Source organism: Vulpes lagopus, chromosome 3 (genome assembly GCF_018345385.1).
Source record: "Vulpes lagopus strain Blue_001 chromosome 3, ASM1834538v1, whole genome shotgun sequence".
NCBI lineage: Eukaryota > Metazoa > Chordata > Mammalia > Carnivora > Canidae > Vulpes > Vulpes lagopus.
Window position 1 is genome coordinate 60,805,663 of NC_054826.1, and position 14,957 is coordinate 60,820,619.

The window sequence follows — 14,957 nt, forward strand, 5'->3', positions numbered from 1 at the left end:
CTGCCCATCACTTGGCGGGTCCGCATTTCATCGTCCCTGTACAGGCCCGGGCCTTCAGACAATGCTAGAGGCCCCTCCATCCCCCTGTCCCCCAGCCCTAGGCCTCCAGCGGCCTTGGCCCCACTGCTTGGGGACTGCAGTTTCTCCCCTCCCCTGTAAGCTGGCAGGGATGAACCAAGTGGCTCCAAGTTCCCCTCTACCTGTAACTACTTAAAAACTCAAAATGTAGAGCCCTCCTCAGAGATGTGGGGCACCTGACAGTCTCTTGGTTTAGGCTACTGTTCATTCATTTGGGGTTGACTAGGTGCAGCTGCAGGCCAGGCCTCCCTGGCAGCCTGCCAAAGGCAGGGCCAAGGCCACCCCCCTCCCCCCTCTGCCACTCCCCACCTCCAGACAAGAGTCCCGGGCCTCAGGGGGATGCCAGGTTCAGTGCAGGGAAACAATTGAGAAGGCAGTTGCCCGCTATGAGAAGTGCCCCAATGGGGAAGTGGATGTGAAGGTCATGGAGAGCTCCCTGGAGGAAGGGGCCCCTGAGCGGGAGCCTGAAGGTGAGGGGAGCTAGCTGGGCTCCAGAAGTGAGGGGTGGAATTGGACACTGGGCCTCAGAAACTCGTGTCTCAGGAGTAGGGCCTGGCTCCATCCCATCCCTCCTTGGTCATTCGCACCTCAGGGACCCCTGCTGGGGGAGGCAGCAAGTCCACCTCTTATCTGTCCACGTGAACTACAGCGTCCTGCACAGAGGATTACAAATCTGTTGAGAGCTACCAGCCTTCTCCACAGGAAGAATATATGCATACGAGCGTGTCCCCTTTACGCCCACAACTGCAGGGTGTGGAGAGGAGCCCCTGGATTGGAGGCAGAGAACAAGGTTGACCTCAGGCTCATAAATCAGTGGAACCTCACCAGTCTTGCTCCCAATTGCCTTGATCACTGTCCTCTGGGATCCCTGTATCCTGGAAATACCTCCTTGGTTCCTCCAGGAGTCTTTCTATTAACAAGCAGGATCCCCATCCAAATCCCTGTTGCTGGGGGCTCAGTTGTGAGGGCCATCCACTCTGAGATCCCAGGCCCAATGGGCACGGAGGAGGGTGACTTGGGGAGACCATGCCCTCTTTGATGTGAGCCCCAAAGCCTGGTTGCATCTGCGGAATGACACCGATAGTGTCCTTCAGAGTCCTCAGGATCCCTTCTGCCTGGTGGTGTGGCCCAGTGGAGAGCGCACTGAGCTTAGCGTGGGGACAGCCAGGTGTGCGTCCCATCCCTGTCTGCCATTTTTCTCCCATGTGATCCTGAGCAAGTCCTTTTGCACTGCTGGCTCTGGCTCTCTATTTCCTCATCTTATATAGCTCTTGGCCACAGTGAGAGGATCAAATGAGATGCGAGTTCAAGCACTTTTAAACCGTATAGGGATCGTGTCTGCTGGGGTGCTTTCAGTGCACAAGTGAGAGAAAGCAAAACCCCAGAAGCTAAAGTAATAAAGGAGACGAATTGATTCCCATTACTGAGAAACCCAAAGCCTGGGCAGACACTGGCACTGGGGTTTCCTGTGCTTCTCTTAGCTCTGTACCCCTCCTGGGGCCGCTTGGTCCTGCGGCCTGGCCGAGGCGGCTGCAGGATGCACGTGGTCTCGCCCCACACACAGTAAAAGAGAGATCCTTGAGGAGGGGGACGTTACTCCAAATCATCCGCCAAGCCTGCTGCTGCACCTCACAGGTCTGAAATGGGCCATATATGCTTATGGTCTCTGAGGGGCCCTCCAGTAAATGATAACTGCTTGTCTCTATCTGGGTCATAAAAAGCAAAATCTTACTTTTCGTACTGATACTGCTGGAGGCTTATTACCTAGGGGGACAGCTGGGATAGCTACTCACCCAGTTGGGGTCTCCCCCTGTGGGCAACCTGCCAGGTGAGTAAGTCTCCTGGCCTGGAGAAGAGGAGGTGACCGCGTGCTCTACGTGGGCAGCTCACTTCCACAGGAAGAAGAACTGAGCTGGGCTGAGCTTGCCCAGTTTATTCTTCCCTGGTTTTCATTTGGAGAGATTACGTTGCCTCTCCCGGGGCACAGTGGGTAAAGGGGTAGAGAGAGGTCAGAAACCACATGAATGGATTTTCTAAGGGAAGAGAATATTAGGAGAGAGAAAGATACATTTCTTCTTTCCTTCGCCCCTCAAATCTCCATTCCAGAACCGTCCATGTGGCCAGGAGAGTATCATGCACTAATTAGCTTAGTCCTGATTTAACTGAACTAATCAGGATGGCAGGGGGGCGGGGTGCTGGAATCACACCAATTGGATTGGAACAACATGGGGCCAGTGTGAAGCTGTAGCCCAGGTGACGTCCCCCCACCCCTCCGTTCCAGGGGTACTAGACGATGGGAGTTTGGTACAAGAGCTATTGAGAGGATAACCTCCACTTCAGTAACATAAAATAGTAACTTAATAACTATGATTAGTTTAGTGTTTATTACAGCCAAACACAATGATAAGCTGGTTTAATCTAAAAAATCAAATAAGCTGAGATTTCCACTTCTGGCCGTGATGGAGTAATTGTATCAGGGTAACCCTCCATCCATAAATGACTACAAAACTGGAAAAAAAATGAAATAAGGGTTTTCAGCCATTGGACAGTAGCCAGTGGAACCCTGCGATTGCCCTGGCTTTCTGCCTGGAGGCACTTACCAGAAGCCAGCACAGGGAGGAAGGTCCAAGGGAGCTCCGCAGTCTCACTGAGCCGGGCAAGCTAAGTCTTGAGTGTAGGGGGGCTGAGGCATCTGGAATATGTGAGGCAGAGTACATTGGCAGGGAGAGAGCTCTGCAGACCTAGGGCTCCAGAAATCTGGAAGGATCCCTACACCATGATGAAAACATCCTGGAGTTAGACGGTGGTGATGGTTGCCCTGTCTTGTGACTATATTAGAAACCAACGTATCATACACTTTACAAGGGTGGATTTTAAGGTATGTGAATTACATCTCAGTAAAAAACAAGTGAAGAGCAAAGAGGATCCCCTTAAGTCTTTGACTGAGTACTAAGCTGGTCATGGGTAGGGTGAGACCCCAGGAGAACAAAGGGCAAATACTGGCCAATGAACCACAAGCAGGGAGCTGAATAATGACCAGAGCACACACAAGGTTGGAAGACTTTTTTTTTTAAGATTTTATTTATTTATTCATGAGAGACACGGAGAGGGTTGGAAGACTTTTGAGTCCTGACCAACCAGAATAGAGAAACCTCCATGAACCCTGGGAGCTCTCAGTAGTGACTTCACAAAGATCTTACCTTAGACGAGGGGTTAAACTATCCCCAAAGCAAAGGCTGTCCTAGATGTACTTTGACAATGTTTTTAATTTTTTTTTGACAATGTTTTTAAAACATTGTTTTGAAAGTAACAAGCAGATCCTCAAGTAACTCTCAGAACAAAATGATATTTTTAAAGACAACAAATTCCAGTACTCAAAAACATATTCATAATGTCCAGCATCTAATAAAACTTTTTTTTAATCAAAAGGAAAAAAAAATACAGTCAACAGACCTAGAAATAGCCATGATGGTAAAATTAGCAGGCACAGACTTGCCAATAGCTTTTATCTGAAGAAATAATGACCGAAAGTTTTGCAAGTCAGATGAAAAATATATACAGATGTGAGAATTTCAACAAACGGCAAGCAGAACAAACACAGAGAAAACCATACAAGGCACTTCCGAGAATGGCTGAAAACTAACGATGAGAAAAAAAAAATCTTTTTTTTTTTTTTGAGAAAAAAGAATTTTAAAAGCAGCCAGAGGAAAAGAATGACATACAGTGGAATGAAAATCAGGATGACCATGGCTTCTCATCAGCAACAATGCAAGCCAGAGAAAATGGAACCATCTAAGCAAGCCTCCTGTAGACAAGGAGATTGTGGCTCCCAGAGATGAAGATACATGCCTAAGTCATTCTGTACAGTGGGGTTTAAACTCTGGTCTTTTGACTCTAAAGTCTGATTTTTTTTTCTTTTTCCCAGTTTGTCCCTTCTTAACTTATGACAATATCAATAAAGCTTTTGTAAGAATTACCATGTTGACTATAAAAATTAATGTATGAATGTGCTAAGAAGTAAGTAAAAATAACCTGAAATCCCCCGCCCCCAGGGATAAATCATTCATAACTGGTAACAAGGCACAGATACACATGTGTCTGTATGCGATGTAACGGGCACGGATCATACTCCATGTGACTAAGACAGCTAATTGCCTGCCAAATATATATTCTCATCTTCTCCCCTGGTCACAGGGCTTTGGGCATTATGCCCAGTTGGAAAATTCTCTTTCCAGGTTCCCTAATAGGAGCGGTCAGGTGGGGGGGCTCCTGGCAAAGCTGCAGTGGCCCCTCCCCAGGATTTCCAGGCCACAGGACTGATGGCTGAAGCTCCAGGAGTCAGACTCTGGCCTGGAAGGTAGAAGCTGCCTTCCGAGGACGGCAGAACACAAGCGCCGAAGGATCCAGAGCCTCTGATGGATTTCAAGGAACTGCCATCCCAGCCTGGATTGTCTGTCTCTAGCTTCTCTTATGTAAGAGAATAAACCATGAGTCTGTTTAAGCCATTGGCTTGAAGAGCCATGTGCCCCTGAGAAGGTATTTTTTTTTGTTTTGTTTTTTGTTTGTTTTTTCCAGCACAAATCTATTTAATTGAGGCAGGCGGCAGCATGTTCCACTCTGATTAATTAGTCCAGGGGCCTGTCAACACAAAGTACAGAAGAAGCCACCATCATTCTTTCGGGAGTAGCCTCCATTGGTGGCTGCAGTGTGAGGGGACACTATGGATCCCTGGATGCTGTGGATAGACTCCTTCTTAGGGTTGATCCAGTGTCTGATGTTAGCTCGGGAAGTGATGGAAGGTGGCGGAGGAGGGGGTAAAGGTTCTCCAGGGAATTAGGTCTTGATGATACGGTGGATATCCTGAGTGGTCTCCTTGTGTAAAAGTATCTCACTTTTGTTCTTGAATGTCCCTGTGTGGTGGTTGTACAAGGCTGCTAAGCGGAAATCCAGGTCATCCTTTGGTATCTCAGGATCAAAAAAATAAATATCTTGCCTCATGGAGGTGATTGTGGGAGTCGAGCTGAGCTGACTCCAGGGTTCCTGTTGCTGAGCAAGGTGAGTTGGGTTCTTATATGGCAGTTTCTTGGAAGCCCGGAGTTTCCCAGGTAGGAATCATCGTTTTCCAATGTAGGGTGCTGGAAAGGGTCTCGGGTGAAAGGCATGGTAAAGTGCAGAGTGAGATGCTGGTGTGAGGGATGGGAAGCCCACCACCTTTGGAGGTTTTTAAGTTGACATCAAAATTTTTTTTGTAAGTTTAAGTAGTTGCAAAGAATGTAATTCTGACTTATGAAACCGTTAACATTCTAAAGCTGTCACATCACTTTAAAATGTATTTAAGGAAATAAACACTTCACAGTAATCTAATACCATCATTTAAAAAAAAATACATGAACAAATGCGGTACAGATATACAACGGAATATTACACAGCTGTAAAACAAGATGAGATTGTGCCATTTGAGACAACACGGATGGATCTAGAGGTATTATGCTAAGTGAAATAAGTCAGACTGAGAAAGAAATACCATATGATTCCATTCCTAAGTGGAATCTAAAACAAACAAATGAATAAACAAAGAGCAGAATCAGACCCATGAATACAGAGAACAAATTGATGGTTGCCAGAGGAGAGAGGGGTAAAGAGTGGAACAAAATGGGTGAAGGGGAGGGACACCCTTCCAGCTACGGAATGAATAAATCACGAGTAAAAGGCACGGCATGAGGAATACAGTCAATGACGTTATAGCAACGTAATGGGACGCATGGTAGTCACACTTATCGTGAACATAACATATGAAATTGTTAAATTCCTTTTTTTTAAAAGATTTTATTTATTTATTCATGAGAGAGAGAGAGAGGCAGAGACACAGGAAGAGGGAGAAGCAGGCTCCATGCAGGGAGCCTGATGTGCTACTTGATCCCCGACCCCAGGATCACACCCTGGGCCGAAGGCAGGCCTTAAACCGCTGAGCCACCCAGGGATCCCCCAAACTTGTTAAATTCCTAATGTAATATTGGACGTCAACAATAGTCAAATAAAAAAACACATGAATAAAATCTTTAGCAGTCAAATGTTAGATAATTATTTTTCTTGAACTCTTATTTCCATTCTATTATCTTATAGAATTTCATCCTAACTTTTTTTTTTGTCTTTTTTTTTTTTTTAAAGATTTTATCTATTTGTGAGAGACACAGAGAGAGGCAGAGACATAGGCAGATGGAGAAGCAGGGTCCCCGCAGGGAGCCTGATAGGGGACTTGATCCCAGGAATCCGGGATCGTGACCTGAGCCAAAGACAGATGCTCAAGCACTGCCACCCAGGAGTCCCCTAATGTGTTTTTTATGCTTAAAAGTCTTTCAGATTATTTTACCTTGTGTCTCTGCAATTAGATTATACACACACACACACACACACACACACACATATACACATTTAGATCTTGTGACCACATATCTTTACAGACTGAAAATTTTGACCAGGATTGAGGTAGGTACATTGCAATCTTAATGAATATACAATTGAGCAAAACAATATAAAGTAAAAAATTTTGAATAATAAACATATAACTAAAAAATTGGAAATCCACTTCTCAATAATGTGAATTGAGCATTTAAAAAATAATTGGTTCATTTATCTATGGCTGAGTGTGATTGTTAGATTGAGACAGCGTTCAGCTAATTTCTCTTGCTGTTGATGGTTTTTGTAGAGGTAAGCACTACGAAACCTCATTCACATAAGCAGGTAGATAGAAATGGAATACGTTGTATTATATAGCATTGTCATATAATTCTTTGAACTATTTTTGAGTTACATGCTAAAAATCACAATGATATATCATCAAAAAACATTTATAACCTTCTATCAGCTAATCCTCTGACTAAGCTAAATCCTTCTTTAGTTTTCTTGAAACCAAAGAATTAGAAACCATTGATTTGCAACTCGGTCATTAGAGTAATTCACATTCTCAGTTTCTGGGAAGTATATCACAAAGCCTATGTACCAAGACCTATCAAATGACTATTAATTACCCTCTCATTCCTTCACAGAGCGACATTTGTTTAAACTGACATTCACAAAAGGAGTTGGGAAAAATCCAAACATAAATCTCAATTTGCCCTTATCAACATAATATTTTTGATGAAATGCTTTTGTCTCAGCGCAAGCCTTAAACATTTTCACCCAAACCTTGGAAAATGTCCACCAAACATCTGAGGTGGCAAAGCTAGTTCTCGATGCCAAATCAATTAGCCCAGTCAAGTTTATTTATTTTGAAATATGACAAACATTCAGAAAAGTCTACAAAGCAAAACTTTATGGGTCAGTGAATAATAAAAAAGCAAACCCATGTAATTATCACCCTTTGCCGCGTCTCCAAAGCCTCACCTCATGCCCTTTCCCACTGACACCTCCCTCCTGTTCTCTTAGAGGGTACTGGGATCCCTGACTAGCTCAGTCAGTAGAGCATGTGACTCTTGATCTTGGGATCATGAGTTTGAGCCCCATATTAGGGCATAGAGATTACTTAAAAAAAGCAACAACCATCTATGCCTTTCTTCTAGAGGATACCACTATCTTGACTTTTATAGTAACTATGCTCTTCTTTATAATTTTGCCAAATATGTACTCATTCCAAAACGATGCAGTTTTGCCTAATTTTGAATTTTTATAAGTAGAATCTTACTGTGTGTGTGTTTTTTGAAATGTGTATCTTTAACATTGGGAAATTCATGCATATACTTCCATGTATGCTACAATTTCATTTTGGTATGGTTGACCATTGTATGAAATATTTGCCCATTCTGTTATTAATGGACATTTGAGTAATTTCCAGTTTGGGACTGTAAGAATCACGTTGCAATGGATATGCATTTTTTTTCCCAACAAGAGTCAAATTTCAAATTGCTGAGTTCTATTGTATGCCTATCCTCAGTTACAGTACATAGTGCCACCCTATTTTCCAAAGTGGTCATAGCAAAATGGTGCTTTTACTCTCAATACGAGAGTTCCCATTGCTTCACCGCCTCACCCACACTTGGATCCATCAGTTCAAACAGTGCCCATTGGTACGTTTTTGTAACTCCTATACATTTGTCAGCCTTTGTACTTTTGTACTTCTTGCATTCTGGTGGGCATATAGTGATATCTCACTGTGATTTTAATTTGCATTTGACCTATAATGCATGGGGCTGAGTTCCTCCAGTGAATTGTTTGTTCAAGACTCTTGCCATTTTTCTCTTGAACTGTGTGTTTCTCGCTGTTTTGTAGGAGTTCTTTTGATATTTTGGATGTGATCCCATCATCAGTTATATGTATTGCAAAAATCTTCTCCCACTCTGTGATTTATGGGATCTTTCAATCTTTCAATCTTTAAATGGCTGCTTTGGATGAACATGAAGTTCTTAATTTAATGGGGTCCAAATAACAATCTTTTCCTTATTAGTTAGTTTTTTTGTGTGTTTTGATTAGGAAGCTTTTTTCTACACTGTAGCCATGAAAATAGTTTCCCATATTATCTTCTAGAAGCTTTATTGTTTTCTTTTACATTCAGGTTTACAAATAATGAAATTATTTTTAATGTAAAATGTGAAATAGATGTTTCATTTTTCTCTCTCCATATGGATACCCAATATCTAGTGTTATTTATTAAAATACAGTCTCTTTTTCACTCTGTTGGAGAGCCACATTTGTTAAATTGTGCGTGTGCTCATGCATTGCAAGATTTCTGGGCCTTCTGTTCTATTCTTTGAGTCTATTTGTCCAACTCTGTGTCAAAACACTGTTTTAATTACTGCGCTTTTATAACAAATCTTGTTATGAAATTAAGCAAGTTCCCCCAACTTCTTGAACATCTTGGCTATTGTGTTAGCTTGGGTCCTCCAAGAGGCAGACCCCAAGATGGCACGAAAAACTAATAAATAAATTTCATTAAGGGAAATGCTTATATGCAAAAAAAATAGGGAGGGATCTTGCTAAGGCAAGGAGAGCTGTCAGACTGACCCACAAGTCTGCTTCCAAGTAAAGAGGAGAAGAGAAAATTGGGTGGAATTGTTAAAAGCAACTGTGTAGTCAAAGAAAGTTTCGACAATATTGGAAAATCCTAGAACCAAAGCTGGCCATCAGAAGGGTCCCTGTCTCCCAAGAACAGGCCTGCTGTAGTATCCCTAAATGCACAGTCGCTGAGGTCCTTGGTCGGTTATTTTCTCTACAGTTGAAAGTCCACAGGACACACATGCGGCTGCCATGGTCCACCCTTGTGGTAGGCAGATTCATTTCTCCACACAGCTTTGGAAGAGATCCTCATTAGGATGTGATCAAGATTAAATTAAATACACAGATCAGTTGGGGAAGCATTGTTACCTTTAAAATATAGGTCTCCCAATCCATGACACTGGTATACAGCTTTATTTTATAGCTTCTTTTTTTTTTTTTAAAGATCTTATTTATTTATTTGAGATGGAGAGAGAGAGAGACAGAGATAGCAAGAAGAGAGCACAAGCAGGGAAGATAGGGAGAAGCAGACTGTTCACTGAGCAGGGAGTTTGATGCAGGCCTGGATCCCAGGACCCTGGGATCATGACCTGAGCCGAAGGCAGATGCTTAACCGACTGGGCCACCCAGGCACCCCATATTTTATGGCTTCTTTTATTGATCTTCTTACTTATTCATTGCTCTTTGCAAGGTCTTATACTTAGATTAATTTCTAAGTATCATATATATATTTTTTGCTATTTATTGCAAGTATATACAAATGCAAACAATTCTTGTCTATTGAACTTTTTTGAAAAACCTAAACTTATTATTGTTAGGTTTTTCCCAAATGAACGATGGAGAAATTTAAAAAAACAGCAGAGCCAGGCGGTAGGTTTGAGAGTGCTTTAATGGGGAGTGCTCCTGGGCAAGGTTCTGTGACTCAGAGGGGCTTGAGTCAGGGAAGCTGTCCCAGGCAAACTGCAGGGGGGTCTATAAAGAGTTTTTGGTGGGAAGATGGGGGCAGGGTGGCATTCCGATTAGTGTAAGGGTTACAGGTCTTTGTAAGCTAAGTTAGGGTAGGGAGGTAAGGTGGTGTTGGTGGGAAGATGGGGGTAAGATGGCATCCAGTTAGGGCAAGGGTTACAGGTCTTTGTGTGTTAAGGTAGGGCGGCAAGGTGGTCTTGGTGGGGAGATGGGGGTAGGGCTGCATTCCAGTTAGGGCAAGGGTTATAGGTCCTTGTGTGCTAAGGTAGGGTAGGGCAGCAAGGCGGCCTTATTGGGAGACTGTTGGCCTGGGGTCGCTGTTTTGAGGTCCCCAGTCTCACCAGCCCAACAATTATTAATTCTGACATTTTATTTGCATGTTATTTTGGATGCTCTCTATACACAAATTACCTCTTCCTGATTGTTCTATTTCTTCCTTTTTCATCCTGTGTCTTTTATGTCTTCTTGTCTTATTGCACTGGCTACTTCCTCTACCATGTTGAATAGGAGGAAACATATTTGTTTTGTTCCAAATCTCAAAAAGACAAATTTTCTACATTTCATGAGTAAATTATATTATACTGAATGCTTTTTGTTTATTTCTCCAGATCCATTCTCTATACTTTTCCAGCTGTACCGTACCCCAAGAGGCAACTTGTAGGCATTGAACCAATGGGCTCCATTGCCTTTTTTGGTTTAGATTAGTTGTGGCCAGTTATAGGCACTGATATGAGATAGGGTAGGGAGGAGAATTGCTTGGAGGTATTTATTCCCCAGACTACCTCACTGCCATGTCATATAGATTAGGTGTGTCCTACCAAAGACCACAGCTTATGTCATGTAGCCCCCTCCATATAGCCAACTTTCCCCATTTTATAGTAGTTCCTCGTTTCTCTTGTCCCTTCAGTTCCTCCTGTCCATTACTAGCTCTAGGATACTACATTACACCTTGTTTGTTTCTTTAAATGCTCCCCCACCTTTCTAAGCAATTATTGTATTAAACTCTTCAGGTCACCGCATCTGAGGGTGCTATCTACCTTCTGCTGAGTCTCTAGAATAATTGAAGTCTACTGTACATTTTGTCAGATGACAAAGTTTCCTTCTACTTCTATTTGTCTGAATTTTCTTAAAAAGTATGAATGAATCAATGTTGAGTTTTATCAAATGCTTTTTATGAATCTATTGAGACATTATTTTTATCCTTTATTTCGTTATTGCGCTATATGGCATAGTGTTAAGCCATCTTTGTACTTGGAATAAAACTCAGTGTGGTCATGGCATTTAGAGACCACCTTTTTAGAGACAGTTGAAATTAACTTGCTAATATTTTATTAATGAATTTTGCATTAATAAAATATAAAACTCAAGAACAAGATTTGGCTCATAGTTCTTCCACTCCGTGTTTCTGTCACTTTTGGTATCAGAATTCTGTAGGCTTCATAATATGAGTTGGACTGTGTTTCTTTTTGTAACATCTGGGAAAATTTGGCATTTTTTCTTTGTCAATGTTTAAGTTCCATGTAGAAAGCAAATGGACCAGAAAATTGAGGAAATTCAAATTTGTATGTTTAATAACTTAGTCTCAAATACCTACTAAAAACTGACAAACCCAAAGAAACAATTGACAATCATAATCAGATTTTAACATACTTTTCTCTGTAACTGATAAGGAAATTAGACAAAAGTAAAAAAGATTTAAACACAATCAGCAAACCAGAACCAATGGATATATGGAATACAGCTCCTGATGACTTTAGAACACATGTGGTTTCAAGCTAATGTAGAATATTTATTAAAAAACTTGACCATATCCTGGGCCATAAAGCAAGTACAGAAAAAAAAAAGGACTAAAATAATACAGAGGGTTTTTTCCCCCCTTACAATGTCATGAAGTTAGAAATGAGCTAGAGGACCACCTGGGTGACTCAGTTGTTGAACTCCTGTCTTTGGCTCAGGTCGTGATCCTGAGGCCCTGGGATTGAGTCCCACATCAGGCTCTCCGCAGGGACCCTGCTTTTCCCTCTGCCTGTGTCTGCCTCTCTCTGTGTGTCTCTCATGAATAAATAAAATCTTTAAAAATAAATGAGCTAGAAAAAATAATTTGCCATAAATTTGGAAATTTAAACCTTGCTTTTGAATAAACATAAACCAAAGGAATAATCACAATGAAAATTGTGGATTATTTGAAACTGAATGATAATGAAAATACTATATATCTGGGGATCCCTGGGTGGCGCAGCGGTTTGGCGCCTGCCTTTGGCCCAGGGCGCGATCCTGGAGACCCGGGATCGAATCCCACATCAGGCTCCCAGTGCATGGAGCCTGCTTCTCCCTCTGCCTGTGTCTCTGCCTCTCTCTCTCTCTCTCTGTGACTATCATAAATAAATAAAAATTAAAAAAAAAAAAAAAAAAAAAAAAAAAAAGAAAATACTATATATCAAAATATGTGGGTTACAGCTAAAGATATGCTTATGGAGAAATGTATAGCCTCAAATGCATATGTCTTAATATATTACCCATGTTAGTTATGGTGTAAATTTAAATACTAACAGTTTATATTAATAATAAATGACTAATATATTAATTATTTAATGTAGTTCCTAATATATTTAAATTTAAATTTACCATTTTACCAGGTTCTTTCTATTTTTCCTGCCTAGTCTAATTCCCCCTTTCCTCTTTTCTTGCTCTTTTGGATATATTGAGTATATTATCATTCCTTTCACACTCTCTGTTAGCTTGGAAGTTATACAAATTTAATATTTTTTTTGGTGTTCACTTCAGAAATTGGAACCTTAATCTTTGACTTATCAAAAACCTAGAAGTGATTACTAGTAATGCCATCATTCTGGACAGTGGAAGACTATTAAAACATTGTGATTGGGATCCCTGGGTGGCGCAGCGGTTTGGCGCCTGCCTTTGGCCCAGGGCGCGATCCTGGAGACCCGGGATCGAATCCCACGTCAGGCTCCCGGTGCATGGAACCTGCTTCTCCCTCTGCCTGTGTCTCTGCCTCTCTCTCTCTCTCTGTGACTATCATAAATAAATAAAAAAATTAAAAAAAAAAAAAACAAACATTGTGATTTCATGGACACTTTTCTTGACTTACATGTCCATTGATGACATATATTTAAATTTCTTAATATTTTAAACTCAACAATACATTATTACTTTTTAAAAAAAGATTTATTTATGTATTTATTTATGTATTTATGTATGTATGTATTTATTTATTTATAGGAGTGGGGGGGCAGACGGAGGGGGAGAGAACCTTGAGCAGATTCCTCACTGAGCACGTATCCTGGCACAGGGCTCGATTCTACGACTCTGAGATAATCTGAGCTGAAATCAAGAGCCAGACACTTGCCTGACTGAGCCACCCAGGCAGCTCTATACATTATTATTATTTACACGGTCTGTGGTCACTTATACTGACTCGTATTTTTATGATTTTGATTGCTTTTTATTCCAACCTGCATCTGCAACCTTCAGTTTGGAATCACTGCTTTTCTGTTGGAAGAACGCCCTTTAGTACTTCCTTTTGCTCACTTCTTGGTGAAACATTTCCCCAGATGGTCTGCAAGTGCTCTTATTCTATCTTCGTCTTGAAGGATAACTTTGCTGGGTATAGAAGTCTAGGTTGCAGGTCCTTTCTTTCAGTTTTTGAAAGATGTCATTTCACTGACTCCTACTTTCCCTTGTTTCTCTTGAGAAGTCAGTTGTTTGTCTAATTGCTGTTTCTTAGAAGGTAATCTGTTCATTTGCTCATTTGTTTTCACTTAACCTGCTTTTAAGATTTTTCTCTTTGTCCTTTGTTCCCTATAGTTTGACTCTGATGTGGCTGGGTGTTTTCTCCCCCTGCTCCTTAACATAGCTGGCCTGGAGGCTGTAGGGATTCTTAAATCTGTGACATGATGGCTTTCATGTATCGGGCAGTGTTCTCATTCATTATAAGTTTAAATATTTTTTTTGTCCCCTTTCCTCTCTCTCCATTCTTCCTGAGACTGGTTACAAATATGTTGGACCTTCTCAGTGTTTTGTCTAAGTCTCTAACATTAAAAAAAATATTTTTCCAAAAAAAAATATTTTCCATACATATTTTCCTCTCTGTGCTCCTTTCCGGAGATTCTTTTTCTTTTTCTTTTTTTTTTTTAAAGATTTTATTTATTTATTCATGAGAGAGAGAGAGAGAGAGAGAGAGAGAGAGAGAGAGAGGCAGAGACATAGGCAGAGGGAGAAGCAGGCTCCCACAAGGAGCCTGATGTTGGACTTGGTCCCAGACCCCAGGATCACACCCTGAGTCAAAGGTAGACAGACGCTGAACCACTGAGCTACCCAGGTGTCCCAATGGAGATTTTTTTTCTAACTAATTTTTTAATTCATTACTTCTCTGCTTAGGAATATCGGCCTATCCATTGAGTAATTCCTCTTAGTTGCTGTGTTTTTCAGTCCTAGGATTCCTAGATTTCTTTTTCAAGTCTGGGATGTTTTTTCCTAGTTCTTTCTTTGCTAGCATTGTTGATATTTTTTTCCTTTTATCTCTTTGAATATACTAAGGATAACTTTTTAAGAAAACTTTTTTTATTATGGGAAATGTGTGTGTGTATGAATCTATGTATCAAAACATACATATGAATTGTAATACATATGGGTCACATACATATCAAACAAATGTAATGAATTTCTATGTGTTCATTGCTCTGCTTCACTAAATATCAATATTCTTTCATCCTTTAAAAAATATATTCTTCCCATTCAGCTGTTGCTCCTGACCTTCCCCTCCTCCTTTTCCCCTTCCTCCTTCCCCTCCTTCTTCCTCCTTCCCTTCTCCCTCCCTCATTCTCCTCTCCTTCCTCCCCCTCCTCCTCCTCCTGCTCCTCCTCCTTCTCTTTCTTCTTTACTGGAGTAATCAAAGCAAATCCAAG

The 14,957-nt window shown here is 41.4% G+C and overlaps 1 pseudogene; it reads right to left on the reverse strand.

The window, feature by feature from the left end:
- Positions 1–4,719: 4,719 nt before the first annotated feature.
- On the reverse strand, positions 4,720–5,240 carry LOC121487008 (annotated as a pseudogene).
- Positions 5,241–14,957: the final 9,717 nt, after the last annotated feature.